The sequence below is a fragment of the Schistocerca nitens genome, chromosome 9 (assembly GCF_023898315.1).
Source record: "Schistocerca nitens isolate TAMUIC-IGC-003100 chromosome 9, iqSchNite1.1, whole genome shotgun sequence".
Classification (NCBI taxonomy): Eukaryota; Metazoa; Arthropoda; class Insecta; order Orthoptera; family Acrididae; genus Schistocerca; species Schistocerca nitens.
In genome coordinates, this window is record NC_064622.1 from 225266835 (window position 1) to 225289006 (window position 22172).

At 45.0% G+C, this 22172-nt stretch overlaps 1 protein-coding gene and 1 pseudogene across 1 annotated transcript in view; one reads left to right on the plus strand and one right to left on the minus strand.

Moving 5' to 3' along the window:
* The window catches only part of LOC126203586 (uncharacterized), a 149786-nt gene that overhangs the window by 21586 nt on the left and 106028 nt on the right, over positions 1-22172 (plus strand). The gene's annotated exons all lie outside the window — the stretch shown is intronic.
* LOC126204852 (5S ribosomal RNA) lies at positions 10438-10555 on the minus strand (annotated as a pseudogene).

Below are 22172 nucleotides of genomic sequence, written 5' to 3' on the forward strand. Positions count from 1 at the left end.
GAAATGTAACGTACACTGTTCAAAGTGCCGTCAGTGCGTACAAGAGGTGACCTAGACGTGTAACCAATGGAACCCCATACCATCACGATGTGTGATATGCCTGTATGGCGATGACGAATACACGCTTCCAATGTGCGTTCACCGCGATGTGGCCAAACACGGATGCGACCATCATGATGCTGTAAACAGAACCTGGATTCATCCGAAAAAATGACGTTATGCCATTCGTGCACCCAGGTTCGTCGTTGAGTACACCATCGCAGGCGCTCCTGTCTGTGATGCAGCGTCAAGGGTAACCGCAGCCATGGTCCCCGAGCTGTTAGTCCATGCTGCTGCAAACGTCGTCGAACTGTTCGTGCAGATTGTTGTTGTCTTGAAAACGTCCCCATCCGTTGACTCAGGGATCGAGACGTGGCTGCACGATCCGTTACAGCCATGCGGATAAGATGCCTGTCATCTCGACTGCTAGTGATACGAGGCCGTTGGGATCCAGCACGTCGTTCCGTATTACCCTGCTGGACCCATATTCTGCTACCAGTCATTGGATCTCGACCAACGCGAGCAGCAATATCGCGATACGATAAACCGCAATCGCGATAGGCTGCAATCCGACCTTTATCAAAGTCGGAAACGTGATGGTACGCATTTTTCCTCCTTACACGAGGCATCACAACAACGTTTCACCAGGCAACGCCGGTCAACTGCTGTTTGTGTATGGGAAATCGGTTGGAAACTTCCCTCATGTGAGCACGTTGTAGGTGTCGCCACCGGCGCCAACCTTGTGTGAATTCTCTGAAAAGCTAATCATTTGCATATCACAGCATCTTCTTCCTGTCGGTTAAATTTCGCATCTGTAGCACGGCATCTTTATGGTGTAGCAATTTTAATGGCCAGTAGTGTTAAGTCCTCACATTTATGTATGGTATCTTTTCATCTATTAATAACAGAGATATCACTATCGACTTCTTTCTTCAGATGCAACAATGTTAACTTCTCCTGCTAATCTTGTAGACATAGGAGATTGGAATTCAATGGAGTTCAATCTGCAAAATTCGGGGAGATCGGAGATATTACAGTATGTAGAACTTAGTGTTTATTTGCTCGAACGTCAATCTAACAGTCCTCTTCTGCCGATGTTTATGATTTCATACGTCGCGTCTCGTAAGCAGAACACGGAATACAGCAGCGTTACTGCAATTCCTCTATGCCCATTCTAACTAGTATCGTAACATACCGTAGTATCTCCATATGGTGAAGCGAAAACACTTCTTCGGTTGTATAAACCGGCGTAAGTCCTCAAATGCTCTGCTGAAAGACCTGCGAAAAGAAAAAAAAAAAAGGATCGAAAGGCAAAGCTAGCGAGCCAGCCAATCTGGATTTGGTTTTCAGGCCGTTTCCCATATCCCACCACGTAAATACCAGGCTGGCACCCACGTCCCACATCACCATATATCGTTCCCTGTCCACTTCTATAATGGTCGTTATTGATGGAGAAGAACTATGAAGTATACAGACTCTTATAGGCAACGTGTTTTAGTAAATGTGGACACATCTGCCTATTGACATTAAGCTACTCGTGAAGCATATGCAATGTTGTGTGATAATGGTAAAAAGCTGTAAACTATTTCATTAACTTGCGTTATGATTTATCAACACAATAGTGACGGGTGTAAGAGACCTCCTCACATGCTAATAACTTCAAGAAGCAATGAACAGATTGACTGAGAAACTCCAATTATGACAATAGAGTTCTAATGAAAAGCAGATGCATTACAAAAGAACGCACTTAATATTTTAACCTGCAGTCAGGTGTTACTTTCAAGCGAGCGAGTTTTCGTTGTTTTTATGGCGCTGTACTCGTTTTCGGCAGGAGCACAGTTCAAATCCCTGTCCTACCACAGCGAATTTCAATTTTCCCACCCAACATTGTCCAACTGAGCTAGTGCTCCATCTCCTATAATGTCGATGCTGATACCACATTAAACTCTTGCATTTATTTCCTTCTATCTTCAAGATTTTGTAATTTCATGTAAGTATTTTTATTCCGACTACATCTGTTCAGAGCACACATGCCTATGGTTTACGGAGAGAACCTGTTCATAGTCCGGCTGTTGAGTTATGTAGAGCAGTTGGTGCCTTCGTCGACCTTTTCCTGGCAATGGCTGTCTCAGCTCGAGAACAGCAGCTTTCTCCGGCTGCGAGTCCACTCCCTATTTTCGAAGGTTTACGACCCAGCTCTTTGATCTCATGGTGGCGACACTTGCATCCGTCCTCTCAAATAGTTTCCATCTCTCTCTCTCTCTCTCTCTCTCTCTCTCCCTCCGTCCTGCTTACACACTGTTCTCATTCTGTAGTTTGAAACTTTCTCGTCTGCCGTGCGATAAACAACTAATGTAGTCATCAACAGAGCATGTATACTTCCAAAAGTAGAAGATAATTAACTTACAGTTACAACGCTGGGCATTCCAACCAAACTCTCATCGGTATCCATTATCCAGGGATTAGTAATCTTAAAAAATTGTGGGAGAGACTTCACAATCGAAAGGCGTTGCACGTGAATGTCATGTGCTAGGGTTCGAATTCTTACTTGGTAGTCATTCTTGTCACAGGCTGTCAACACAGCGTATAACACCACCAAGGATAAACAGAATTCCTCTCAAGACCAGGGAGAATGGTATAGTTAGAGAAATGACCAGCAATGACCCAATATTTTTAAAGAAGATATCAGATAGAGAGAGAGAGACAGACAGACCAATTAGTACCGGTGTTATGCCACGCTACTTAGTCGATCGGTAGAAAAGGATCGCTCACAGGAAACTGGGTTGTTACGTTGAAAAGTCCCACGGTCTCACGAAGTGATTAAAAGTATCCGGACACCTGGCTGAAAATGACTTACAAGTTCGTACCGCCCTCCATCGGTAATGCTGGAATTCAATATGGTTTGCCCCACCCTTAGCCTTGATGACAGCTTCCACTCTCGCAGACATACATTTAATCAGGTGCTGGAAGATATCTTGGGGAATGGCAGCCCATTCTTCACGGAGTGCTGCATTGAGGAGAAGTATCGATGTCTGTCGGTGAGGCCTGCACGAAGACGGCGTTCCAAAACATCCCAAAGGCCTTCTATAGGATACAGACCAGGACTCTGTGCAGGCCAGTCCATTAGAGAGATGTTACTGTAGTGTAACCACTCCGCCACAGGCCGTGCATTATGAACAGGTGCTCGATCGTATTGACAGATGCAGTCGCCATCAATGAATTGCTCTTCAACAGTGGGAAGCAAGAAGGTGCTTAAAACATCAGTGTAGGCCTGTGCTGTGCCACGCAAAACAACAAGGGGTGCAAGCCTCCTCCATGAAAAACACTACCACACCATAACACCAACGCCTTCGAATTTTACTGTTGGCACTACAATGTGTGGAACTCTCGCGAACGGACGTATGACACAAGTGACACCCTATCACCTGATCGCGTTCGAAGTCCGTGAGTTCCACGGAGAGCCCCATTCTGCTCTCTGACGATGTCTAATGACTATTGAGGTCGCTGATATGGAGTACCTGGCAGTAGGTAACAGCACAATGCACCTAATATGAGAAACGTTTATTTTTGGGCGTGTCCGGATACTTTTGATCACATAGTGTACAATCGGGAGAAAAGTTGAAGCATAATACTGATAATCACCGATATCCTCAGACTGCACTAATATGGCACTGAGCATGAGTCGAGAAAACTGTAACGTTATCTTAATATCTTCACTTTTCAACAGTTGCCTTAATGATATCAACATCAGCCCTGCAGTGTTAAGCTGTCTGGTTCAAATACTCTCACAGGAATTTGGCCTGGAATCTCACTGAATGGAGTAGAATTGTCTTCAGTGATGAGTCCCGCTTCGAATTGAGCCCCGACGACCAGTTCAGAGGTGTCTGGAGACGCCCCGGACAGGTATGGGATACCAACATGACTGTCGGCCGTCACAGGGCCCGACAAACGGGAGTGATGGTCAGGGGAGCCATTTCTTTTCATAGCAGGACCTCTTTGGTTGCATCCGCAGAACCCTTACAGCACACCGTTATGTCGACGATATTCTATGCCCCGTTTTGTTGGCCTTCATGGCAAAGCACCCTGGGCTTACATTTCAGCAAGATAGTGCCCACCCGTGCATGGCTACAATTTCTACTGCCTGTCTTCGTGCTTGCCAAACCCTGCATTGGCCAGTAAGGGCGCCCCAATTGAGAACGTCTGGAGCGTTGGGGGTAGGGCTCTCCAACCAGCTCGGGAGTTTGACAATCTAACGTGCCAGCTGGACAGAATTTGGCACGATATCCCTCAGGAGGACATCTAACAACTCTATCAATGAATGCAAACTCGATTGATTGCTTGCATAAAGTCCAGAAGTGGACCAACGCGTTACTGACTTGCTCAATTTGTGAATCTCTTTGCGTGAATAAACCATCCAATATTTCTGAAACTGTAATCATTTGTTTGTTTGTATATGTACCTCAGATCTACCGATTTCCATCCCATTCGGAAAAATCCATCTTGGTGGGTCTCTTTTTTTCTTGTCTGACGGTGCAAGTAGTTTGGATCGGAGGTGGTTCTATGATTTCTTGGGGAGTGTTTCGTATAGTGACTTGAGCCCACTCATTATGGTTATCATGAACCAGGCTGTGAACATTCTCGGTGCCCAAGAGTTCACCTCCCCTCTACATCTTCATGACGGGAATGCTGCGGAGACTCTTATCTTCTAAGATTACGACAGCAGTGTTGACATGGCTGTGCGAATACGTTCCTGGTTTGATGAACGCTGAGATACCCTATTGCACTGTCCAGCTTAACCACCCAACCAGTAGTAATCAGCATTCCCTCAATTTGGTAGCTCTAAGCGCTGGAGTCTGTGTTACACTTTATTAACGTGACAGTAATCATCCGATTTTTAAAAATCTTGCTGTTATACGTCCTGTTCAACTTGTAAGTAGGCTGTTTAGGTTTTTTTATTGGTAACGCCACCTCAGTATGAAAATCACTGGCTGTGCCGTGTGCAGTCTGTGGCTGCTTTGCATTGTTGTAATACTCGCCATTGTAGTGTTAGGCAGCTGGCTGTGAACAGCGCGTAGCGTTGGGCAGTTGGAGGTGAGCCGCCAGCAGTGGTGGATGTGGGGAGAGAGATGGCGGAGTTTTGTAATTTGTCATGAACTGCTATATATATGATGATATCAAGGTAAATACATTCTTTGTTCTCTATTAATATCTTTCATTTGCTAACTATCCCTATCAGTAGTTAGTGCCTTCCATAGTTTGAATCTTTTATTTAGCTGGGAGTAGTGGCGCTTGCTGTATTGCAGTAGTGGGAGAAACGAAGATTGTTGTGAGGTAAGTGATTTAGTGATTTGTGAAAGGTATAGTTTAATGTTAGTCAGGGCCATTCTCTTGTAGAGATTATTTAAAGTCAGATTGCGTTTGCGCTAAAAAATATTGTGTGTCAGTATAAGCACAGTCGAGTATAAATTGTTCAAAGGGGACGTTTCATATGTCGACCCTTAGCCTAGGATACCTCACTGGAATCTTCTGATTTTTTTCTTGTAGTTTGTGTAATTAGTGTAGATTTTGTTTATTGCTAGCGCGTAATTGTAGAGAGAATCTCCATTGTAGTTGTAGTTTTTCATTGTTGTATAGTAAAATAGTTGTGGCATGCATGTAGATTTGCACCAAGTATTTCGCAGCTGCAATTAACTAGATATTATTTTCAGTGTTATGTTAATGTGTTCTCTTATTTTTGCTCTTCAAATTGTGTTTTTCTGTGTTGTCGTGTGAAATATTGTGACAATAATGGCGTGTGAAAAACGTAATACTAGGCTCCAAAGTAAACTGAGAAATGACAGTGAAAATGAAAGCAGTGTGTTAGCGCCACCGAGTAATGAATTAACTGATGTTCAAAGTAGTAATTTGGTAATTGTGCATAGGGAAATGGAGCGGGCGGCAAACAATGGCGTAGGCAGTGAAACAATTGGTGAACAGGGAAGTATTATCGATCGATCGGTCGGCAATAGCTCGCCTCAGGAATCCGAAATGACACGACACGATCTCGCAAATACTGTAGATTCAGGTTTTGGATCCTCACCGTTTTCTCAAATAAGTCAAGACACATTTTCTGCTTGTCAAAATGTGAATGTTTCCGGTGCAAATTCACTGCCGAAAAGCACTAAGGAACATGTTCCAGACACCAGTGCATTGTTATTACAATTAATACAACAAATGGGACAAACACAACAAAAGCTTCAAAAGTTAGACACATTGGAACAAAATCAGAGACAAACACAGCAAATGCTTCAAAAGTTAGACACAATGGAACAAAATCTTCAAAAGTTAGACTCCACGGTTGAACAAACACGTGAAGATTTAACTACTGAGTTACATAACATCGAATCGAAATGTCAAATAGTCTGTGATGACGTAAAAACACAAATTTGTGAGCATTTCCAACCTATTTTTTCGCGGCATGAAAATGCACTACAGAATCACGAGGCAGCCATAAAAGAATTGCAAACTATTGTTCATGAAAATCATGAGACCTTGCAAGCTAAATTTGACTCAGTTGCATCTACCGATTCGGTTACGCAACTTGCAAAAACTCAGGAAAACTTAAAGGACACAGTAGATACTCTGAAACTTGGTTCAGAAAAACACACTGAGGAAATGTGTTCACTATCGGAGAAAGTAGCCGAACTTTCGGATCAGTTCACTAACTTATCTACGAAGGTAGATGATAATCTGAACGACACAAAACCGGTAGTCTTTAATGACACAGAAGAGTTCGAACAAATTAGGAAACTGAAACAAAATCTGAATCAAATTAATACGCAACACCAAAGAGAAATCCGGGAAGTACAAGATCAACAAATATGTATTGGCCAGTGCCCAAAAAAATTTTGTAACATTTTTTGTGGGTAGCATGGGGGCTATGTAAGTAGGCTGTTTAGGTTTTTTTATTGGTAACGCCACCTCAGTATGAAAATCACTGGCTGTGCCGTGTGCAGTCTGTGGCTGCTTTGCATTGTTGTAATACTCGCCATTGTAGTGTTAGGCAGCTGGCTGTGAACAGCGCGTAGCGTTGGGCAGTTGGAGGTGAGCCGCCAGCAGTGGTGGATGTGGGGAGAGAGATGGCGGAGTTTTGTAATTTGTCATGAACTGCTATATATATGATGATATCAAGGTAAATACATTCTTTGTTCTCTATTAATATCTTTCATTTGCTAACTATCCCTATCAGTAGTTAGTGCCTTCCATAGTTTGAATCTTTTATTTAGCTGGGAGTAGTGGCGCTTGCTGTATTGCAGTAGTGGGAGAAACGAAGATTGTTGTGAGGTAAGTGATTTAGTGATTTGTGAAAGGTATAGTTTAATGTTAGTCAGGGCCATTCTTTTATAGGGATTTTTTTGAAAGTCAGATTGCGTTGCGCTAAAAAATATTGTGCGTCAGTCTAAGCACAGTCGAGTAAAATTGTTCAAAAAGGGGACGTTTCAAACTGTATCTGTATTACACGAGTCATGTTGACATTATAGTGGATAGTATGTAGCGCATTCCACACAAGTTTGTTAAAAATACAAACAAATTTCACACATAAAATCAATACAGTTACACGAGGTGCTTTTTAACTGTGACATTGAGTGAACTGTGTTGGCAGCCGAGTCCATTCGTGGAAAAGAGCTCTACGGAGAAATGGAAGAGTCTTTAGCAACGGTTGACAGGCTACAGTACGTCTCTCCAACTCATCCCAGGCAGGTTCTGTAGGATTCAGGTCGGGAGATCTTGCTGATACATCAGTGGTACGGTTTACGTCACACTGAAAAATTTTTCTGCCACAGTAGCTCGATGCTGACGGGCGTTCCCGTCCACGAAACCGAAGCCTGGACTGGATGTACAGCAAAGAGGTGTCACATACGTTTACAGTATCTCATTTCTCTATCTCTGGGCGTTAACAGCATTTCTTTGACCAGCAACAAAGGTATGAAGCTCTATAATCCCGTTCTACCTTATACCTTCCCAGATAACGACTCGACCTTCACCAAATTGATGCTTCCCTTGAAGTTCCTTTTATTGTACCGGCTACCACGTTTCGTCCAGGTGGACAGGAGACGAGAATTATTCCGGAAACCCAGGCTAGCTATATCTCTGAAGAGCACATGTTTCAAATCATTCGTAGTCCAATCGCGATGTTGCCCACTCACGCTGAAACCGTCTCTGTAGTCCGGAATGAGACACAGAGTGTCAAAGTCAGACAAACAGAGGAATTGCTCTGAACCCTCGCTATACCTTTGTGGGAGACACGCAATTCCTGTGGCGACTGCAGACTACATAAACAATTCCCTTGCTGACATTGTCGGTTTTCTAGTGCGGCTTAGGACCATACAGGCTACACAATTTGTCTTACCCGAGATCGGGTCCGAGGCGTCGGTTCCAATTGTCTGTTGTGTGAGCTAATGGTGCGACTAAGTAATGGAGTCCCACTATCAGATGGTTGGACGGCCGGACCTCTCGAATAAGCCGATCGACCAAACTCCTGTCGCTTCTGTCTGTCGATCAGTATATTTGTAATCTCTGCAACTCAAAAAAGTGTCAAACAGAGGGGGGAAGCAGGGTAACACTACTGACTGCACATACACTCCTGGAAATGGAAAAAAGAACACATTGACACCGGTGTGTCAGACCCACCATACTTGCTCCGGACACTGCGAGAGGGCTGTACAAGCAATGATCACACGCACGGCACAGCGGACACACCAGGAACCGCGGTGTTGGCCGTCGAATGGCGCTAGCTGCGCAGCATTTGTGCACCGCCGCCGTCAGTGTCAGCCAGTTTGCCGTGGCATACGGAGCTCCATCGCAGTCTTTAACACTGGTAGCATGCCGCGACAGCGTGGACGTGAACCGTATGTGCAGTTGACGGACTTTGAGCGAGGGCGTATAGTGGGCATGCGAGAGGCCGGGTGGACGTACCGCCGAATTGCTCAACACGTGGGGCGTGAGGTCTCCACAGTACATCGATGTTGTCGCCAGTGGTCGGCGGAAGGTGCACGTGCCCGTCGACCTGGGACCGGACCGCAGCGACGCACGGATGCACGCCAAGACCGTAGGATCCTACGCAGTGCCGTAGGGGACCGCACCGCCACTTCCCAGCAAATTAGCGATGAGAGTCGCTTCTGCCTTGGTGCCAATGATGGTCGTATGCGTGTTTGGCGCCGTGCAGGTGAGCGCCACAATCAGGACTGCATACGACCGAGGCACACAGGGCCAACACCCGGCATCATGGTGTGGGGAGCGATCTCCTACACTGGCCGTACACCACTGGTGATCGTCGAGGGGACACTGAATAGTGCACGGTACATCCAAACCGTCATCGAACCCATCGTTCTACCATTCCTAGACCGGCAAGGGAACTTGCTGTTCCAACAGGACAATGCACGTCCGCGTGTATCCCGTGCCACCCAACGTGCTCTAGAAGGTGTAAGTCAGATCTCCGGATCTGTCCCCCATTGAGCATGTTTGGGACTGGATGAAGTGTCGTCTCACGCGGTCTGCACGTCCAGCACGAACGCTGGTCCAACTGAGGCGCCAGGTGGAAATGGCATGGCAAGCCGTTCCACAGGACTACATCCAGCATCTCTACGATCGTCTCCATGGGAGAATAGCAGCCTGCATTGCTGCGAAAGGTGGATATACACTGTACTAGTTCCGACATTGTGCATGCTCTGTTGCCTGTGTCTATGTGCCTGTGGTTCTGTCAGTGTGATCATGTGATGTATCTGACCCCAGGAATGTGTCAATAAAGTTTCCCCTTCCTGGGACAATGAATTCACGGTGTTCTTATTTCAATTTCCAGGAGTGTAGTATAGACATCATAATTTGTTGTTATACTTGACTACTGCGCAGCTGCTGGGATGAGTACCTAAAGAATTGATAGGGGTAACAGAGAATATCCGAAGAAGAACAGCGCGTTTCCTGGAAGATCCAAGCAATGTATTGTTTCATCCTGAATAAACACTCTAAGGCCAAAACGACGAAAAAAGAAAACGAAGGAATTGTCCGAATGGGACGGATATCGGAAAATGTGGTGTACATATACAGACAAATAATTACAATTTTAGAAAAAAATGGATGATTTATTCGAAATAAAGAGCTTCACACATTTAGCATGTCAGTAACACACTGGTCCACCTGTGACCCCTATAAACTAAAACTAAACTCCTCTCAAACAGGCTCAACGTTACCGACAGGCCGCCGTGTCATCCTCAGCGCACAGGCGTCATTGGATGCGGATATGGAGGCGCATGTGGTCAGCACACCGCTCTCCCGGCCATATGTCAGTTTACGAGACCGGAGCCGCTACTTCTCAACAAGTAGCTCCTCAGTTTGCCTCACAAGAGCTGAGTGCACCTCGCTTGCCAATAGCGCTCGGCAGACCGGACGGTCGCCCATCCAAGTGCTAGCCCAGCCCGACAGTGCTTAACTTCGGTGATCTGACGGGAACCGATGTTACCACTGCGGCAAGGTCGTTAGCGCTATGACCCTTATGCAATGAGTTATTGGACTTGGTATCGATTGATAGAGTTGTTGGATGACCTGCTGATAGATAGTATGTCACATTTTGCCCAATTGGCGTGTTAGATCGTCAAAATCCTGGGATGGCTGGAGGGCCCTGCCCATAATGCTCCAAACTTTCTCAGTTGGGGTGAGATACGGCGATCTTGTTGGCGAACGTAGGATTTGGCAAGCACTAAGACAAGCAATAGAAACTCTCTCCGTGTGCAGCTTGGCATTACCTTGCTGAAATTTAAGCCCAGGATGGGTTGCCATGAAGGCAACAAATCGGAGTGTAGAACATTGACGATGTATGGGTGCCGCGCATGAAAACCAAGTACTACCATAAAAACAAATGGCACCCTGGACCATAACTCCTGGTTGTCGGGCAGTATGGCGGCGACAGCTAGGTTGACACCACACCACTGTCTGGGGCATCCCCAGACACGTCTTCGCTAGTCACTGAGGCTCAGTCCGCAGTGGGACTTATCACCCAACTCAATTCTACTCCAATCAATGAGATTCCAGGGCGAAGACGTGTTTCGAGACGCACCAGACAGCGGTGGGGTACCAACCTGACTGTCCCCCACTATACGGCCTGACAATCAGGAGTGGCGGTGTGGGGCGCCATTTCTTTTCATAGGAGGACCCTTTGGTTGCCATCCGCGGCGCCCTTAGAGCGCAGCGGTACGTCGACGACGTTTTACAACACGTTTTGTTGCCCTTCATGGCAAGCCATCCTGGGCTCACATTTCAGCAAGGTAGTGCCCGCCCGCACACGGAGAGATTTCTACTGCTTGTCTTCATGCTTGCCAAACCGTACATTGGCCTTCAAGGTCGCCGGCTCTTTTCTCAAATGCGTACTTTTGGAACTTTACGGACAGTTATCTCCAACCATCACGGGATTTTTATGATCTAACTCACCAGTCGGACAGAATTTTACACGATTCCCTCAGGAGGACATCGAACAACTGTATGAATCAATGCCAAACCAAATAACTGCTTGCGTAAGGGCCAGAGGCGGACCAACGCGTTATTGACTTTATGAAACTTTTTCTCTTGTTTAAATCATCCATTTTTCTGAAATAGTAATCATTTGAAACTTCCTGGCAGATTAAAACTGTGTGCTGGACCGAGACTCGAACTCGGGACCTTTGCCTTTCGCTGGCAAGTGCTCTACCAACTGAGCTACCCAAGCACTGGTGCTTGGGTAGCTCAGTTGGTAGAGCACTTGTCCGCGAAAGACAAAGGTTCCGTGTTCGAGTCTCGGTCCGGCACACAGTTTTAATCTGCCAGGAAGTTTCATATCAGCGCACACTCCGCTGCAGAGTGAAAATCTCATTCTCGTAATCATTTGTTTGTCTGTAAATGTACATCACTTCCACCGATTTTCATCCCATTCAGATAATTCTTTCGTGGCGTGTCGTATCTTTTGTCCTAGAGTGTGTCTCCCAATGAGACCATGAAGGTAAAATGAGAGAGATTCGACCTCACACAGCGGCTTACAAACAATCGTTCTTCCGGCTTTTCTGAAACAGGAAAGAGGGACGTGATAGTGGCATAGTACTTCCGCCAGACGCCTTAAGGTGGCTTTCGCATACTTGTGTCGATGAATATCCAAACTGTTTTCCATGATTCCAATAATACTAATAACAGCAATAATAATAATTCCTGGAAATGTTGGACATTCAAGATTTTTCTTAAGTCGTCCTGGATGCCAGACAAAGATAACATATCTTGTTCGGAATTTTCGAGAGATCTGTGAATCCTACTCACGTTTTATATTCACAGATTAAAATGCATATCACCTTATGAAATTCCTAAATATCAAGGTATGACTTCAACGAAGGAATATTTGGGTGAAAATTAGCAAAAGAGTCCGAAATTTTTTCATACTACTGCGCCAAGAAAAATGAACATGGTTCTTAATTTGTGGCAGTTTCGGTGCTATTAAGATAACCTGAAGTGATATTACATCATCACTAGCTCAGCTACAGAAAATGTTAGGTTTCTTGTAGTAAGCTTCAGTTTATGCACGGGAGACGAAGAAACAACGCTCCTATAAGGGGCAATCAAATGAAAACAAGACAGGAAATAAATAAGTAAACTTTTTTTATTTCAAAAGTAATCGTCGTAACTGCTAATACCTTTGTGCCACCATGAGTCAAGATGGTCAGTGTCTTCATGGAAAAATGTTTGCGGTTAGCTACGGAACCATGATTACCAGGTATGCACCTCTTCGTGCGAAACAAATCGACGGCCACGAATATCTTTCTTCAGCGCACCAAAAAATACCTGGGGAGACATGGGGACTGTATGGTGGATGTGTAGGTGCTTCCCAGCGAGACTGCTGTGGCGTAACCGAAACAAAGTTGGCAACACGTGGGTGGGCATTATCCTGTAAAAGAATGATGCCAACCGTGAAAACCATCCGTCAACAAGTGTCCAAGTGGACACTCAGCAAAAATTGAAGCACGTCATCAAGTCCATGAAGCCAGGGATGTTCAGGAGTGGCATCATTCTGCTGCAGGATAATCCCCACTCACATGTTGCCAAGGTTGTTTTGATTACGCTGCAGAAGTTTCGCTGGGAAGCCCTAACCCATCTTGCATACAGTCCCGATCTCTCCCCATGAGGTTTCCATATTTTTGGTGCCCTGAAGAGAGACATTCGTGGCCGTCGATTTACATCGGACGAGGAGCTGCACGCCTTGGTGCAATCATGGTTCTGTAGGCAACTGCGAACATTTTTCCATGAAGGCATTTCGCCTCTTCTCACAATGGAACAGATGTATCAACACTTATGGCGATTACTTCTGAAATAATAAACAGTTTTCTTTTTTTCCCAGCTGTCTCGTTTTCATTTGACTTCCCATTGTACATTCTCGTATAATGAAATAAGAAAATATTAACAGTTTCTCTGTCAACTGATACTGGTTCTAGTAAATCTCAGTGTGGTCACAGTCGACTCGATTTTGTGTCTGATAAATATTGTTACGTCTCCGCTATAAGTTCCGACAAATCCAGCCGCCATTAGGTCGCCTATGAGCTAATATCAGTTCTGTTGCCGGCCGCGGTGGTCTAGCGGTTCTGGCGCTGCAGTCCGGAACCGCGGGACTGCTACGCTCGCAGGTTCGAATCCTGCCTCGGGCATGGGTGTGTGTGATGTCCTTAGGTTAGTTAGGTTTAAGTAGTTCTAAGTTCTAGGGGACTTATGACCTAAGATGTTGAGTCCCATAGTGCTCAGAGCCATTTGAACCATTTGAATCAGTTCTGTTGAGAAGTGGTTGCTCCTGGTGGAAATTATGCTGGTCCATGACGAAAATTTATTGCGTCTCACAAACGTCGCCAAAGCCCTGGAGAAAAAAGAAAAAAACAAAAAAAGTAACTTCTCTGGCGCACTCAATGCTGCTGAGTCTCCGGTGCACGTCTCATCTGCTACAAAGTGATCAACAATTCTGTGCTGGAAAATGCGCTCCAAACGGTGTATCTGTGGCATTAGGTTCTGAAGTTCACCAAATCATTACATTCTGATTCTACTTAAAATGAACCACAACTGAGACAATACGGATCAAATGCGAATTTTTTCTTTATCATTGAATCTCTTGCCCAGTCCATTGAAATAAACGGTCCATTTACACTGATGTGACCACCGCCTATGTTCCACGTCAACGTGCAATAACCACTCACAGATATCAGTGGAGGGTATAAAGAGTGTGGGGGGTAAACGGAAAACAGTGCTGCCGTTGTCCTAACGTTGAAACAGAGCGATTTATCTGCCGTCCAAAGGGGATGATCATTGGCTTTCGGGCCAAGGGTGGAAGCAATTCGCCGGACGGTGTGGCCGAGCGGTTCTAGGCGCTTCAGTCTGGAACCGCGCGACCGCTACGGTCGCAGGTTCGAATCCTGCCTCGGGCTTGGATGTGTGTGATGTCTTTAGGTTAGTTGGGTTAAGTAGTTCTAAGTTCTAGGGGCCTGATGACCTCAGATGTTAAGTCCCATAGTCCTCAGAGCCATTTGAACCATTTTGGAAGCATTTCCGAAACGGCTAAGTTTCTAAACTATTCTCTTGCCGCCGTGGTCAAAGTATATCGCACTTGGCAAAATGGTGCTATCCAAACTCGGCGCCGAGACATCTGTAATCCACCACGCGCCATAGATGACAGGGGTGAACGAAGGCCGTGAAGAAGTGTACGGGCGAACAGAGGGGCAACTGTCGAGCAACTGATTCGACCAGAGGGATCAAGGGGCTACCAACAGTTTCTCCTCAACGTTCATTCAGCGAACTCCGCTGTGTATAGGCCTCCGCAGCAGGCACCTGTTTCATGCTCCTACAGCCCTCCTGACTGCTGTTCATCGACGACGAAGGCTAGAATTTCGACGCCAATACCGCAAATGGATGTCCATTGAGTGGCAACAGGTGGCCCTTTCAGTTGGATCGCGTTTTATACTCCATCGGACAGATGGTCATTGGCTGTACGGCGAGAAACATCTGAAAGGCCGGGGGAGTGAGTGTTATCGTCTGGGGTATGTTTTCGTGTCATTCCCTGGGTGATCTCGTCTGTCTGGATGGCGCAGTGGATAAAAACAAGTATGCATCGATCCTGGCGGACCACGTCCACCACTACATGCAGTTAGTTTTTGCTCGGCACCATTACATCTGCCAGTGGGATAATGAAACGTGTCACACAGTTTGCAGTGTACGTGCGTGAGTCGAAGGGCACCAGGGTGAGTTTAGAGTACTCCCCTGGCCAGCAAACCCCCAGGGTTTACACACAGTCGAGAATCTGTGGGACCATCTCGATCGAGCTGTTCGCGCCATGGATCCTCAACCGAGAAACCTAGCGCAGCTGGCCACACCACTGGAGTTGACATGGCCCCACTCCCCTGCCGGTACCTTCCAGAACATCACTAGTCTCTTCCTGCACGTCTCGCAGTGGTCTGTGGTGTGCAAGGTCATTATTCAGGCTTTTCAAATGTGGTCACATTAATGTGACTGGACAGTGTAGTATAACTCTCCATTAAAGAATCACAGTTCGTTTGAAGGGAAATCTTGATAGTGACTGCTCACCTTACACCATTCCATTTTCTTCTCTTCCTCAATTTTTTGACACTAGAACAGTTACGTCTGTAATTATCGTTGCTATTTTGTGTGTGTGTGTGTGTGTGTGTGTGTGTGTGTGTGTGTGTGTGTGTGTGTGCGTCCGGGTTTGGAGCTTACCGGCACTCAATGTCAAGATTATCAGCGCCCATCTTGCTTTTCTTGTCGCTGTTATTGCTGTGGTCTTCAGTAAAAATATCAAAACAAAATTCTGATCGGTTTCTTCTGTGTAACGAACGATTAATCATTTAGGGAAATTTCCCTAAAACGAGTGACTTAACCAAAAACACACAAATTTGTCTACTTGACGAATTCTTCATTCGAAACTCTGTTCGATACTTCTAATTACACTAAGTAAGCACAGTAGTCATTATGATTTTTCGACTGTCAGAGAATGCCGTACACAATGGAGCATTGCTACAGGACACTTAAATTTTCGTCTGCTCCTGTTTTTGCACAGCAATAACGTTTCACCTCTGCTGTTATCACGGAAGTTAAGATCTCACATCACTGAGACACGGTTTCCCTCTTTCAAAATCACGAAATAAATTCCCGACTGTCGCACTAGAACAGCCACTGTCGGATTGCGTCTTGTTCGCAACCGTCGCCTTCTCATTCTTACCATTGCTACTGGTGCAATCCCCCAAAATATTTTCAGTGTGAAATCCAATATCTCAATGAATTCCCTTCATTTTTTAATAATTCTGTTATTGAGGAGATTTCTCTTTCGTCACTATTGAAGTCTTGACTTCGCTTACACTTGCAACACTGTACCTGCTGTTACAGATTTTAACCGTAGGCTAATCTGAGTTCGAGTGATGTATTTACTTGAACAGAATTTACTGTGGAAAAAGGATGCTGAAGAAGTCTCCATCTTGAGATGATATATTTAGCGTTACCTCATCATGCAATGCGTCATGCAGAGAAAGTGGCCGGAAAGAAGTCATTCTCTATTGCTGTCACGGTAATCTGAGAAGCTGAACAGACATCCTCACCTCACAATCTGTTGCACCCTATTTGTGCTTCCGATAAGTGCGCTATTCGAACTAAAAAGAAGGTTACCTGCTTGCCTGAGGTACTATGAAAAGGAGCGTCAACATTCTGTTGCAGAACAGCAGATGGATTGGTTGCGTGCAGTGTGAAAGTTGTGGTATTCGAACTGCTGAATCCTGTTTCCGTAACCTTAGGCGGGTATTCCGTGTTGGCGTGAGTCACACGCGACGGACGGCGAAAGTGAGCCCCATCTGTGTGCGCTGCAAAGGCGAGGGCGTGAGAACGGCAACATCTGAGCCGGCACAGCTTAAGGGTGTGCATAAATCTGTCAAGTGAGAACCACTGCCAGAGTTGCAACTTTCCGTAGAGTTCGTCGTATTCAAAGGAAATCGGAAGAACAATGTTTCTCTGAATCACTAATATTCAACGAGAAACATCACTCTTCCGCACTGCGTCAGACGGCTGAAATCTGGTTCGTCCTTTCCAGTGCGAATTCTATTGGTCTCTATAATCATGACGACAAAGCACACTGGAGCAAAGCTCAGTAAACTTCCCTGCAGGGGAATAACATTTCATTACTGGACACAGTCAGAATTATCATTACGTAGAGGTAATGCTTAAGTTCAGATTAGAGGACTTTGATCCAACCAGTGATAGCCAGTAGGCGGCGCTAGAGTTACGGCGTTTGGATGGAAGAACACACGGAAATCAGCCACCCTGACTGTGAGATTCAAGGGGACTCATCAACAACAAGCATCCTGGTGGTGTGGGGCTCCATCCTGATGCTGTGGGGCTGACCGAAATCAACCCAGAAGCAACAGAAAAACTACGTAAAGTTAAAAGTAGCTTATTTTCCACACTTTTAGTCTATAAACGTGAAAGTTTTACTATGCACTCAAACTTGCAAAACTAAATTAAATTTTTAACAGTAAGATCTACATTTTAGAACAAAAAAGGATACATTTTTATCGAAAATGCAATCCACAATCAAATGAGTCGGTTCCTAATTACAAAAACCGGAAAATTTGAATGTTGTCGATTACATTGGTTCGGATAAACTAAGTATTTTTCGGTTTACAATCCGATTCTGCCATAAAAGTTGGGTTCTCATATAAAAATAATAAGTTGACCCCCATGGGGCAGAGAGATTAGTGGTGACCTGTATTGCGCCAGGCAGATGTCCCCATTGAAAATTATTGCTTCTTATCTCGAACATTTTTTTCATACCTTGCGAATTTTTGAGATATTTAGTTGTTCCAAGCTGAAACAAACATTCTCTATTGTAAGGATGTGAGAACTGGAGTCGTTCACGATTTCCACAATTCCTTCGTCTTTAAACTAAAAGATTTCAGAAAAATATCCAGTCTAGTACAAGAGACGGTGCGGGCAGGGACGCCTGGATCTCACATTCCGTCAAAGAAATATCTATCCAGAACGGCCGAATATCAGTGAGCCAATGTTGAGGCGGCCTATCAAGCTGAAAAGTATAGTGCAATAGGAATTCTAGTATCAAGCGAAGATCGTACTGTAGCTATGGCTGCAGTAATCATAAATGAACGTATTACCCTGTCGTACCGAAATCAACATCAAACGTTCAACTGGGGATTGGCATTATTGTTTTCTTTGTGATAAATGGGGTTTCAGATCCTAATAAGCGAATATATTGCTCGGTATTGTATTCCTATGCACAAATAACTTCGTACTGAAAGCAGAGGGGATTTTTCGAAATCCAAACAATGCAGGGCGCTGGCGGAAGACAAGTGTTGAAGTTCGAGTAGCACTCTGATAAATTTTTCATCCTGCCACAGATGTTTAGAAACCATCATTTTGCACAACATGTGGCTGGTAACATTCGAGAAACAGACGTATTTGCCTTTCGTCACTATATTTTCAGAGCAATTTTCCACTGTCATTTGAAATGAAATGATCGTATGGCATTGTTGGTCGGGAGGTCCCATGCGGGGAAGTTCGGCCGCCGTATTGCAAGTCCTTTTTAGTTGACGCCACATCGGCGATTTGCGAGTCAATGATGATGAAGAACACACAACACCCAGTCATCACGAGGCAGAGAAAATCCCTGACCCCGCCGGGAATCGAACCCGGGACCCCGTGCGCGGGAAGCGAGAACGCTGCCGCAAGACCACGAGCTGCGGACTCCACTGTCACATTCTTTTCTGCAACTCAGTAGGACAGTGTACCATTTGAGTCTTACTCCAAATACACTTTCAGACAAGGGAGAAGAAGAAAAACACACCACGAAGGAGTTGTCCGATTGAGACGGAAATCGTTAGATGTGCTGTACATTTAGAAACAAGCAAATGATTACAATTACAGTAGAAAAAGGTTCACAAATTAAGCAAGTAAATGACGCGTTCATCCATCTGTGACAACCAAACAGGTGCTGCTAAGAAATGAAATGGCACGCTAGACCACAAATCCCTGGCGACAGTCAGTTTGGTATCTGACCACTATCCTGGGCGTCTGCGGACAGTTCTTCGCTGGTCATCGGGACTCATTTCGAAGCTGGACTCATCACTGAAGACAGTTCTACTACAGTCAGTGCGATACCACGCAGAAGATGTCCCTGGAGACGGTCCGACATCGGTGAGGCATCAACCTGATTGTCGCCCGCCTTATGGCCCAACACCCAGGAGTGACAGGCCATTTCGTTTAATAGCAGGACCACTTTGGTTGTCATCTGCGGCACCAGAACAGCATAGCGGTACGTCAGCGATATTCTACGCCCCGTTTTGATGCTCTTCGTGCCAGTCATCCTGGGCTCACATTTCAGCAAGATAATGCCCGCCCGCACATGGCGAGAGTTTCTTCTGCTTGTTTTCGTGCTTGCCAAACCCTTCCTTGGCCAGCAAGATAACTGGATCTCTCTCCAATTGAAAACATTTGGAACATCAACCAGCTCGGGATTTTGACGATAAAACTCGCCAACTGGACAGAATTTGGCACGATACCCCGCAGTATGACATCCAGCAACTCTGTAAAATAACGTCGCTCCGAATAACTGCTTGCATAAGGGTCAGAGGTGGACCAACGCGTTACTGACTTGCTCAGTCTGTGAAGCTCTTTCTCTTGAATAAATCATCCAATTTTTCTGATTTGTAATCATATATTTGTCTGTACATATGAATCAGATGTACTGATTTCCGTCCCATTCGACTAATTTCTCCGTTGTGCGTCGTTTCTTTTGTTTTAGCGTGTATTAGTAATACCCATAAAAGAGCTCAGTGGACGTTATGAAGAGCTGCAAATGGCAGCAGGCGGTCGTGTGAACCTCCGCCGTTGACGGAACTCACGAAAGTGAAGGCTTTTGTATGAGCCAGTCAGCTTATACAATCATCGGAATAAGATGTGTCGACGTCGAGATGTAACAGAATGGCAGAACTGAGCTATCATGTTTGGACGAGCCCACGATCTCATCGTGAGTAAGGTTGTGCGATTTGTTGGTGCCTCAGAGCACATTGTCCAACGTGTCTGCAAACAATATGTAATATTCCAGAAGTCTAACAAGGCTTATGAACAGCGGTCGTAAAAACATCCTAATAGGGGCCGGAGGTGCATGCCACGTCTTATCAGTGACGATCGGTTCAAACCGGACAGAAAGTTCTGCTGTTAGAGAATGCACGTCCATCTCAACCAGTTTACGAGCGAACAATGAGAAGCGAACTGCATGAAATAGACGTTTGGAGTCGAATACTTCACAACAGGCCATAGCTGATAGCAGGATTTAGATCTGCGGTCCTTCATTGGGCAAATTAACGCAGAAACTGGACACTAGCCGACTGGAGGCGTGTATCGTGGTCCGGTGAGTTGCGATTTTGCCTCTTTTCACATAATACAAGGCGTCGAGTGCACAGACGTCCGAATCAGATGTTCAACCCACAATGTATGTAGAGTGAAGTTATAAGGCTCTCAGGTTATTTTCTGGTATTCAATGAAAGTGATGTGAGCACTGTCTTCATTCGTTTTGTCACACATCGTGTTTCTACACTGGATATTTTTCAAATAGAATTCCGCAACAGTCGATCTGTTACGTCGCAGAGATTCTGAGTACAAGAAATGTGATCTTTGGTTGTCGGGTCTTGGATACGTTGCTGAGTGGTCTGGAAATGGTTAGCAGAGCACAGAGCTGCAACTTACTGATTTGGTAAAGGCTGATTAAAGAAGTGTGAATATTTTCAGGTAATGTTGCCGCGTTGCTTTTTCGCGTAATTTATCATGAGTTTGAGAAATACAAACACATTGCAATTTTCTCTTCATTGGTTCACGTCAGTTAGTTTTAGTGTATAAACGTGATTAAACAAAATTACCTGTTCGCATGGCTTGCACTCGGAGCTATAATTCTACAACTCATGTGCCATTTCAGTAACATATTATATGGCAGAGTAACATTTTTAATAAGAAGTGATTTCTGTAAATCTGGTTGTAAATGTTAAGAAATTAGAGTTTCGCAGTACAGTTTTTGAATGTTATCCTCTTTCAATAATCTAATAAGTCGATTTTCGGCAATTTCCAAGAATGATTGCCTATTGAAGTCGCGGTGTGCAAACGATACATATCGAACGTGCGATCGTAAATCGATCACGCAACTCTGGTGGCAAGCGTTATGATCAATTATTTGTGATCGTCATTTTTATCCGTTTTCCGTCGTTCCCTTAGTTGCTCTAAATCACATACCTCCGCGAATTATTTGTGAGTTGCCAGGGAAACGCAGACGATTTATGTCGCTAATGTGTGGGATGTCTGGTGTTCTTGACGTTTCGTCGGCGGATTCCCTAACATGGAAAAATCTAATTCCATGCTTATCCCCCTTAGAAAATTGTTCGACTTTTTGTCGCAAATATGGAGTTCTACCGGACGACGAAAGGAGGGACTGCATAGACTGTGGTAGAGAGGGGTGTGTAAAACTTCACAAGAACAGTGTCGATGCTGAAATACCGTTACAATTTCATTGTGGACAGTGCGGAAAACGAACGAGTATTAGGAAGAATAGATAATTCGACTCTTCCAAATTATCCATCCAGACCAGCGTAATGACCTTCCACATGACGATAAAACCGACGACGAGTAAGGTAAGTCGTCTCCTTTGTAATTACAAATATTTTTGTAACGCTCTTATTTTGTCGTTGCTGTAGTGACCACCGTAAACATAACGCCAGCCAACAGAGTCACATGATCGATTTACGATCGCACGTTCGATGTGTATCGTTTGAACCCGCGACTTCGATAGGCAATCATTCTTGGAAATTACCAGATTTTCTACCAACGTTTCCCCACGAAAATTTTGTTTTGTAATTGCGTGTCGCCCCATTGCAGTTAGCGGAGTTGCTCAAAAGTAAAGTGTTATGTGCTTAACATAGCTGCTTTTCCTTGCATTGTGCTGGGCAAGGGTTCTTTTCTTTAGTCGGTTTGCTGTTACACTGCATTTTTATTTTCATCACTCTCGAGCAGTACACACTTTACGTTGCCACAAAGTAAGTCATCAAAAT